At 48.4% G+C, this 11,834-nt stretch overlaps 1 protein-coding gene across 1 annotated transcript in view; it reads right to left on the bottom strand.

Annotated features, from left to right (window-relative positions):
* The window catches only part of LOC142183614 (uncharacterized), a 48,957-nt gene extending 41,218 nt beyond the window's left edge, over positions 1-7,739 (bottom strand). The window contains exon 1 of the mRNA XM_075258758.1: positions 7,629-7,739. The gene's annotated coding sequence lies outside the window, so the exon portion shown is untranslated. The remainder of the gene's footprint in view (positions 1-7,628) is intronic.
* Between the last annotated feature and the right edge of the window lie 4,095 nt (positions 7,740-11,834).

Below are 11,834 nucleotides of genomic sequence, written 5' to 3' on the forward strand. Positions count from 1 at the left end.
CGTACAGTCACCTGTCATACAACTACAACTCCCAGCATGCCCAGCCTGTACAATACTACAACGTACAGTCACCTGTCGTACAACTAAAACTCCCAGCATGCCCGGCCTGTACAATACTACAACGTACAGTCACCTGTCGTACAACTACAACTCCCAGCATGCCCAGCCTGTACAATACTACAACGTACAGTCACCTGTCATACAACTACAACTCCCAGCATGCCCGGCCTGTACAATACTACAACGTACAGTCACCTGTCGTACAACTAAAACTCCCAGCATGCCCAGCCTGTACAATACTACAACGTACAGTCACCTGTCGTACAACTACAACTCCCAGCATGCCCTGTCTGTACAATACTACAACGTACAGTAACCTGTCATACAACTACAACTCCCAGCATACCCAGCCTGTACAATACTACAACGTACAGTCACCTGTCGTACAACTACAACTCCCAGCATGCCCGGCCTGTACAATACTACAACGTACAGTCACCTGTCATATCACTACAACTCCCAGCATGCCCGGCCTGTACAATACTACAACGTACAGTCACCTGTCATACAACTACAACTCCCAGCATGTCCGGCCTGTACAATACTACAACGTACAGTCACCTAACGTACAACTACAACTCCCAGCATGCCCGGCCTGTACAATACTACAACGTACAGTCACCTGTCATACAACTACAACTCCCAGCATGCCCGGCCTGTACAATACTACAACGTACAGTCACCTGTCATACAACTACAACTCCCAGCATGCCCGGCCTGTACAATACTACAACGTACAGTCACCTGTCATACAACTACAACTCCCAGCATGCCCGGCCTGTACAATACTACAACGTACAGACACCTGTCATACAACTACAACTCCCAGCATGCCCGGCCTGTACAATACTACAACGTACAGTCACCTGATGTACAACTACAACTCCCAGCATGCCCGGCCTGTACAATACTACAACGTAGTCACCTGATATACAACTACAACTCCCAGCATGCCCGGCCTGTACAATACTACAACGTACGGTCACCTGTCATACAACTACAACTCCCAGCATGTCCTGTCTGTACAATACTACAACGTACAGTCACCTGATGTACAAGTACAACTCCCAGCATGCCCGGCCTGTACAATACTACAACGTACAGTCACCTGTCATACAACTACAACTCCCAGCATGCCCGGCCTGTACAATACTACAACGTACAGTCACCTGTCATACAACTACAACTCCCAGCATGTCCGGCCTGTACAATACTACAACGTACAGTCACCTGTCATACAACTACAAATCCCAGCATGTCCGGCCTGTACAATACTACAACGTACAGTCACCTGTCATACAACTACAAATCCCAGCATGCCCGGCCTGTACAATACTACAACGTACAGTCACCTGTCATACAACTACAACTCCCAGCATGCCCAGCCTGTACAATACTACAACGTACAGTCACCTGTCATACAACTACAACTCCCAGCATGCCCGGCCTGTACAATACTACAACGTACAGTCACCTGTCATACAACTACAACTCCCAGCATGCCCGGCCTGTACAATACTACAACGTACAGTCACCTGATGTACAACTACAACTCCCAGCATGCCCGGCCTGTACAATACTACAACGTACAGTCACCTGATGTACAACTACAACTCCCAGCATGTCCTGCCTGTACAATACTACAACGTACAGTCACCTGTCATACAACTACAACTCCCAGCATGTCCGGCCTGTACAATACTACAACGTACAGTCACCTGTCATACAACTACAACTCCCAGCATGCCCTGTCTGTACAATACTACAACGTACAGTCACCTGATGTACAACTACAACTCCCAGCATGCCCGGCCTGTACAATACTACAACGTACAGTCACCTGTCATACAACTACAACTCCCAGCATGCCCAGCCTGTACAATACTACAACGTACAGTCACCTGTCATACAACTACAACTCCCAGCATGCCCGGCCTGTACAATACTACAACGTACAGTCACCTGTCATACAACTACAACTCCCAGCATGCCCGGCCTGTACAATACTACAACGTACAGACACCTGTCATACAACTACAACTCCCAGCATGCCCGGCCTGTACAATACTACAACGTACAGTCACCTGATGTACAACTACAACTCCCAGCATGCCCGGCCTGTACAATACTACAACGTACAGTCACCTGTCATACAACTACAACTCCCAGCATGCCCGGCCTGTACAATACTACAACGTACAGTCACCTGTCATACAACTACAACTCCCAGCATGCCCTGCCTGTACAATACTACAACGTACAGTCACCTGTCATACAACTACAACTCCCAGCATGCCCGGCCTGTACAATACTACAACGTACAGTCACCTGTCATACAACTACAACTCCCAGCATGTCCGGCCTGTACAATACTACAACGTACAGTCACCTGTCATACAACTACAACTCCCAGCATGTCCGGCCTGTACAATACTACAACGTACAGTCACCTGTCATACAACTACAACTCCCAGCATGTCCGGCCTGTACTATACTACAACGTACAGTCACCTGTCATACAACTACAACTCCCAGCATGCCCGGCCTGTACAATACTACAACGTACAGTCACCTGTCATACAACTACAACTCCCAGCATGTCCGGCCTGTACTATACTACAACGTACAGTCACCTGTCATACAACTACAACTCCCAGCATGCCCGGCCTGTACAATACTACAACGTACAGTCACCTGTCATACAACTACAACTCCCAGCATGCCCGGCCTGTACAATACTACAACATACAGTCACCTGTCATACAACTACAACTCCCAGCATGCCCGGCCTGTACAATACTACAACGTACAGTCACCTGTCATACAACTACAACTCCCAGCATGTCCGGCCTGTACAATACTACAACGTACAGTCACCTGTCGTACAACTACAACTCCCAGCATGCCCGGCCTGTACAATACTACAACGTACAGTCACCTGTCATACAACTACAACTCCCAGCATGCCCGGCCTGTACAATACTACAACATACAGTCACCTGTCGTACAACTACAACTCCCAGCATGCCCTGTCTGTACAATACTACAACGTACAGTCACCTGATGTACAACTACAACTCCCAGCATGTCCGGCCTGTACAATACTACAACGTACAGTCACCTGTCATACAACTACAACTCCCAGCATGCCCTGTCTGTACAATACTACAACGTACAGTCACCTGATGTACAACTACAACTCCCAGCATGCCCGGCCTGTACAATACTACAACGTACAGTCACCTGTCGTACAACTACAACTCCCAGCATGCCCGGCCTGTACAATACTACAATGTACAGTCACCTGTCATACAACTACAACTCCCAGCATGCCCGGCCTGTACAATACTACAACGTACAGTCACCTGATGTACAACTACAACTCCCAGCATGCCCTGTCTGTACAATACTACAACGTACAGTCACCTGATGTACAACTACAACTCCCAGCATGCCCGGCCTGTACAATACTACAACGTACAGTCACCTGTCATACAACTACAACTCCCAGCATGTCCGGCCTGTACAATACTACAACGTACAGTCACCTGTCATACAACTACAACTCCCAGCATGCCCGGCCTGTACAATACTACAACGTACAGTCACCTATCATACAACTACAACTCCCAGCATGCCCTGCCTGTACAATACTACAACGTACAGTCACCTGTCATACAACTACAACTCCCAGCATGTCCGGCCTGTACAATACTACAACGTACAGTCACCTGTCATACAACTACAACTCCCAGCATGCCCGGCCTGTACAATACTACAACGTACAGTCACCTGTCATACAACTACAACTCCCAGCATGCCCGGCCTGTACAATACTACAACGTACAGTCACCTGTCATACAACTACAACTCCCAGCATGCCCTGCCTGTACAATACTACAACGTACAGTCACCTGTCATACAACTACAACTCCCAGCATGCCCGGCCTGTACAATACTACAACGTACAGTCACCTGTCATACAACTACAACTCCCAGCATGCCCGGCCTGTACAATACTACAACGTACAGTCACCTGTCATACAACTACAACTCCCAGCATGCCCGGCCTGTACAATACTACAACGTACAGTCACCTGTCATACAACTACAACTCCCAGCATGTCCTGCCTGTACAATACTACAACGTACAGTCACCTGATGTACAACTACAACTCCCAGCATGCCCGGCCTGTACAATACTACAACGTACAGTCACCTGTCATACAACTACAACTCCCAGCATGCCCTGTCTGTACAATACTACAACGTACAGACACCTGTCATACAACTACAACTCCCAGCATGCCCGGCCTGTACAATACTACAACGTACAGTCACCTGTCATACAACTACAACTCCCAGCATGCCCGGCCTGTACAATACTACAACGTACAGACACCTGTCATACAACTACAACTCCCAGCATGCCCGGCCTGTACAATACTACAACGTACAGTCACCTGATGTACAACTACAACTCCCAGCATGCCCGGCCTGTACAATACTACAACGTACAGTCACCTGTCATACAACTACAACTCCCAGCATGCCCGGCCTGTACAATACTACAACGTACAGTCACCTGTCATACAACTACAACTCCCAGCATGCCCTGCCTGTACAATACTACAACGTACAGTCACCTGTCATACAACTACAACTCCCAGCATGCCCGGCCTGTACAATACTACAACGTACAGTCACCTGTCATACAACTACAACTCCCAGCATGTCCGGCCTGTACAATACTACAACGTACAGTCACCTGTCATACAACTACAACTCCCAGCATGTCCGGCCTGTACAATACTACAACGTACAGTCACCTGTCATACAACTACAACTCCCAGCATGTCCGGCCTGTACTATACTACAACGTACAGTCACCTGTCATACAACTACAACTCCCAGCATGCCCGGCCTGTACAATACTACAACGTACAGTCACCTGTCATACAACTACAACTCCCAGCATGTCCGGCCTGTACTATACTACAACGTACAGTCACCTGTCATACAACTACAACTCCCAGCATGCCCGGCCTGTACAATACTACAACGTACAGTCACCTGTCATACAACTACAACTCCCAGCATGCCCGGCCTGTACAATACTACAACATACAGTCACCTGTCATACAACTACAACTCCCAGCATGCCCGGCCTGTACAATACTACAACGTACAGTCACCTGTCATACAACTACAACTCCCAGCATGTCCGGCCTGTACAATACTACAACGTACAGTCACCTGTCGTACAACTACAACTCCCAGCATGCCCGGCCTGTACAATACTACAACGTACAGTCACCTGTCATACAACTACAACTCCCAGCATGCCCGGCCTGTACAATACTACAACATACAGTCACCTGTCGTACAACTACAACTCCCAGCATGCCCTGTCTGTACAATACTACAACGTACAGTCACCTGATGTACAACTACAACTCCCAGCATGTCCGGCCTGTACAATACTACAACGTACAGTCACCTGTCATACAACTACAACTCCCAGCATGCCCTGTCTGTACAATACTACAACGTACAGTCACCTGATGTACAACTACAACTCCCAGCATGCCCGGCCTGTACAATACTACAACGTACAGTCACCTGTCGTACAACTACAACTCCCAGCATGCCCGGCCTGTACAATACTACAATGTACAGTCACCTGTCATACAACTACAACTCCCAGCATGCCCGGCCTGTACAATACTACAACGTACAGTCACCTGATGTACAACTACAACTCCCAGCATGCCCTGTCTGTACAATACTACAACGTACAGTCACCTGATGTACAACTACAACTCCCAGCATGCCCGGCCTGTACAATACTACAACGTACAGTCACCTGTCATACAACTACAACTCCCAGCATGTCCGGCCTGTACAATACTACAACGTACAGTCACCTGTCATACAACTACAACTCCCAGCATGCCCGGCCTGTACAATACTACAACGTACAGTCACCTATCATACAACTACAACTCCCAGCATGCCCTGCCTGTACAATACTACAACGTACAGTCACCTGTCATACAACTACAACTCCCAGCATGTCCGGCCTGTACAATACTACAACGTACAGTCACCTGTCATACAACTACAACTCCCAGCATGCCCGGCCTGTACAATACTACAACGTACAGTCACCTGTCATACAACTACAACTCCCAGCATGCCCGGCCTGTACAATACTACAACGTACAGTCACCTGTCATACAACTACAACTCCCAGCATGCCCTGCCTGTACAATACTACAACGTACAGTCACCTGTCATACAACTACAACTCCCAGCATGCCCGGCCTGTACAATACTACAACGTACAGTCACCTGTCATACAACTACAACTCCCAGCATGCCCGGCCTGTACAATACTACAACGTACAGTCACCTGTCATACAACTACAACTCCCAGCATGCCCGGCCTGTACAATACTACAACGTACAGTCACCTGTCATACAACTACAACTCCCAGCATGTCCTGCCTGTACAATACTACAACGTACAGTCACCTGATGTACAACTACAACTCCCAGCATGCCCGGCCTGTACAATACTACAACGTACAGTCACCTGTCATACAACTACAACTCCCAGCATGCCCTGTCTGTACAATACTACAACGTACAGTCACCTGTCATACAACTACAACTCCCAGCATGCCCGGCCTGTACAATACTACAACGTACAGTCACCTGTCATACAACTACAACTCCCAGCATGCCCTGTCTGTACAATACTACAACGTACAGTCACCTGTCATACAACTACAACTCCCAGCATGTCCTGCCTGTACAATACTACAACGTACAGTCACCTGATGTACAACTACAACTCCCAGCATGCCCGGCCTGTACAATACTACAACGTACAGTCACCTGTCATACAACTACAACTCCCAGCATGCCCGGCCTGTACAATACTACAACGTACAGTCACCTGTCATACAACTACAACTCCCAGCATGTCCTGCCTGTACAATACTACAACGTACAGTCACCTGATGTACAACTACAACTCCCAGCATGCCCGGCCTGTACAATACTACAACGTACAGTCACCTGTCATACAACTACAACTCCCAGCATGCCCGGCCTGTACAATACTACAACGTACAGTCACCTGTCATACAACTACAACTCCCAGCATGGCCTCCCGGTCAGTTCACTGGCTCTATGAAACAACCACTTTATCTATTGTGGTACTACAACTCCCAGCAGGCCCATCAGTCCATTCTCCCTCTGTATGACACTACTTCTCCATCACTTGTGTGACTACAACTCCCAGCAGGCCCTGTCCCTCCCCATGTTTGTGGCACTACAGCCCCCAGCATGGCCTGCTCACAGAGACTACAACTCCCAGCATGCCTGACACGGCGGTGTATGGTAAGGCATGCTGGGGGCTGTAGTTCCACACAAGCGGGAGGACGGCAGGTTGCTGCCACAACTTGTAGCACAGCCCGCACAGCGCCCTCCACCCCGGCTGACTATATACAGGGCTCCACCCGCCCCCTCCATAGCCAGCTCCCGCCCCCAGCTCTCACCTGGCCGCTCCCCGGTACTGCTCCGGTTCCTGTCCGTCACTAGGCAGCACATTCGGTCTCCTCACCCGCTCCCGGCCGCTCTGGCCGCTCTCCCTCCGCCTTCCGCTCCAGCCTCCAGAGCTCCGCCCCCCGCCCGGCTTCTGTCACATGTCACGCCCACCACATACCAAGCTGTGGGCGTCATGCCCTGCCCCTTCCTCCTAGCACCGCCCCCTACACGCCCCTGCCTGTAGCCCAGCCTTTCAGCAATAGAAAGTAATGCAGGCCATGCCCCGCCCCTGAGCAGGGTCCCGCCCCTTTCTGGGCTCTGTCTTCTTTCCGTCCACACGTGTCCCGCCCCCGGGTTATTGTCTGTTTGGTTGTGTGTGGAGGAGGGGCTTCAGGTGACAACCAGGGGGTGCAGGACCTGTGTCAGCCAGACGGATGTGAGGGGGCGCTGTTACGTCAGACTCCGCCCCTGGAGGAAATGGCATAAATAGCAACTTCCTAAAGTCAGGTCGTCGTAGTCGGGCTCGTGAGGAAGAGGCGGCATTCATGGCCGAACCTTAGCATAGAAGTTGTGGCAGCCATGGAACTACAACTCCCAGCATGGCCCCGTCACCTCAATAGAGAGAGCAAGTCTGTGTGCTGGGAGTTGTAGTCCCCCGACAGCGGGAGGGCCAAAGATTCTCTATATAGGGTGTAATAATGGCAGGAACTCCCATCAGAGTTTGGAGTGTCGATAGGAACCGCGGTGTACCCCAATATATCGGTGAGGCTCTGAGTGGCCGCTACCCCCTGTACCCCGCCGATACACCACCCAATGTGGTGAACAAGCAACAAGGAGTCATAGGCCGTGACCTCTAACATGACAGGGGTGCAGGAAATCAGTATAGGTAAACAAGGGGTTAATACGGGCCTGGCAGTGGTTTGGGGTAACCCAGCAGGGCGAAGGTGCGCCCATTGTGAGGGGGTGAGAACAAGGGCAGGAATCTGGGGTATAAGGCTGCGTTCAGACGGAACCATTACAATGTATATTTGATGCGTCTTTTTGTGGATGTTTCACCTATAAAATAAGAAATATTCCTATCTATATATATATCCTATGTATATATATATCACTCCAACTTCTATATATATACAGGGCTCCCCATCTACAGCCCCTATCAGGAAAAACGGAGAGAACATTACAAACTCCTCGCAAAAATTTTCCTTGGCAGGATTTGAACCCAGGACTCCAGCGCTGCACGACTGCAGTACAAACCACTGAGCCACTGTGCTGATTTATTCCTGTTTTTGTCATGTTGTCAGATGTTTGCGTTCCGTAATTTGTCCCCGTACGTATCGCTCCGTTTTCTTTTGACAGGCCATAGGACAGATTTATAACTATTTTACAACGGGGTTTTTTTTTTTCTTGTGCAAAAAAGTTACAATTCTTTGAATGCAAATGGTGACGTAAATTGTTGCAGTTGATGTTTTTGCATCGCGGTTCTTCCTGCAGCGCTTTAGACAGAATGTTTGCGGACTTTCTGTTACTATTACATCTATGGGGAAACCGCCAGCGTTTACGTAGGTATAATGGACGTGCTGCGATTTCTGAAACCACATCACTATTGTAAATCGCAGTGTATCCGCACAGCATTTCTTTCCACAAAGTAGGTATGGGATTCACTAGAGGGGGGGTTTTGCACCCCTTCCCCAAAACTTGACTTTTTGTTTCTATCCCCCATTCTGACTTATAGGGGGAGCGCACCTCTACCCTCCGTATAAGGGGAGCGCGCCTCTACCCTCCGTATAAGGGGAGCCCGCCTCTACCCTCCGTATAAGGGGAGCCCGCCTCTACCCTCCGTATAAGGGGAGTCCGCCTCTACTCTCCGTATAAGGGGAGCCCGCCTCTACCCTCCGTATAAGGGGAGTGCACCTATACCCTCCGTCCAGGCTTTCAGGAGAGACGTGTTTTATGACGTTATTGTCCCTGCTTTGTATGTCTATATACTTATCGTACGCCCTGTACTGGTGATATTGTTATTCCATACAATCCAATGGATTCCGAAAATTGATGGCTTCAATGTCATCCAGAATATTTCCAATTACCTTCCCGGGACGTATAGATGGATCTATAGGTTGTCGGTATGAGGTCCAGATATTACATAATGGAATGGTATGGGCGACTGTATTCTACCTCACTGCCTACATTTATAGACATAACACCATATGTCTTCCCGGGCCAATTTGCGCGGTGGCGGCGTCCTCCACCCCCGGGCCGATCTCTGCCTTCTATACACTCACTGTTTGCAATTGAGACTATTCTTAATAATCATGAGATGTCATCGCTCCGGCTTTAATCACCGAGCGCTGAAAATATACTCAGTATACTGTACCTAGAAGTGGAGCTCGGTGCAAGACCATTACCAAGGAGTCATTAGAATTCGGAGACCCTGTAATAAGGCCGCAGCCAGCGTCGGAGAAGTCAGGAAATTGGGAAGAGGCGAAAGCACATTGATTGGAAGATGGAAATAACGTCTTGTACAAATATCCCCGCCATATAACTTATAACGATTAGTGGACTCGCAGAGGACGACATTTTAAGGGTCCCCTAATTGGCGGTCATTTGTGGGTCCAAAATGACTCCCAAACTGATAACTGTGCAGCTTTAATAAAAGCCGGAACAAACCGATGAAGCAATGCCGAGATAATTATGTTTTTAAGCCTATGGAAATCAGTCACCAAGTGCACTGGGGGCGGGGCCTGATAAACCAGATTGGCCTACAGACAGCTGCAAGTGCTTCTTCTCTGGGATCACAGTCCAGAGCTGTAGCTAAGGGGGCATTCAGACTACCATTGTTAATGTTAGTTGCTGTCGTCCATCATAAGATGACTGCAACGGACATTATACTGTTGCAGAGAACATTCAAGATTTTATCTTCCATTTCAAAGGTAAATAAATGTGCCATAAGATGGCGTCCGTTGTGTAGTGTCAATGGGAACTGACACAGAATCGGTCTGTGACGGTTTAATGTCTGTTACTGTCACCTATGATGGAAGACAGCAACGGACATTAACAATGGTAGTGTGATCGCCCTTCTAGGGGTTCAGCACAGGGGGTGGGGAATACATCCAAGTGGGCCCCTAACTCATATTATTGATACTATCACTATATGCAGACAATCTAGATGAATACAGGAAGCGTTTCATGACTTACAGGTGACGTCTCTCACATTTTGTCCAGCCTGGACTGCCATGACTTCTTCTTCTTCTGTAAAGTTTGCAGACATCTTTGACCCCTGTTGTAAATGATGGGGGGCACGTGTGCCCTTATATGAGGTGCTCCCTCTGCCGGCCATGGGGCAGTGAAGACTGACATTAGTGACATAACTGTGCCCCATTGCTATGCAGTTCCCATAACCCACTCCTATACTGGACCATCCACATAGCTAGAGCCCCACATTGCTGGATTTAGACACCATCTTACGCTAGAACTTGGCACATCCAATTCGTTCACGTTCCAAAATGGGTTGTCAATTAACCTTGTAAGGTCAATATTAGCTGATCACATGACTCTCGTGTCTGAAGTCCAGTAATCACAGAGCAGAGAGAACGGCACAATGACATGTATTGTTACATAGTATCAGCTCCTAGATACAGAATATACAGAATACAAGTGAACGCTCCGCATATAACAACCCAAGGAGAAACCAAAACCCTGGCGGCCACGTGTCTCCGGGTCAAGGGCGGGATTCTCAGTTCTGTTTTACCTTTTACACATTGTAGGTGTTGTTCTTCTGTTATTCTTCCTGGAAATGTATGAATAAGTTGACATTAGTGTTCCCCTTGTCAAAAATGTTTCCCTGAATACTTTGAGATTGCCAGGTCAGTGTGGAAAGTGTCAGACCGTAAGGACATATCCTATTGGCAAGTGAGATGCAAATGTGCAAATGTCAATTTAGTCATATGTTTCCAGGAGGAATAACAGAGGAATGACACAACAGCGTATTCTTTCTCTGGCTCCTCCCATTTTCCATAGACTTCAGTGCGGCCTCTTCCGTCATTTTCACTGATCTATTATCAAGTGACGTTTTCATGCAAAGCTAAAGGAGAAAACCAGCGTGAAGATCCCGAGCCACAACGCAAAATCTGTGTAATCCTATAGATGGATGTTGTGTTATTATATAAATGGAGACAGAAAATAATCTAATTCATTGTGTATTTTAATGTAGTAAAGGAGGA

Source organism: Leptodactylus fuscus, chromosome 10, assembly GCF_031893055.1.
Source record: "Leptodactylus fuscus isolate aLepFus1 chromosome 10, aLepFus1.hap2, whole genome shotgun sequence".
Taxonomy (NCBI): domain Eukaryota; kingdom Metazoa; phylum Chordata; class Amphibia; order Anura; family Leptodactylidae; genus Leptodactylus; species Leptodactylus fuscus.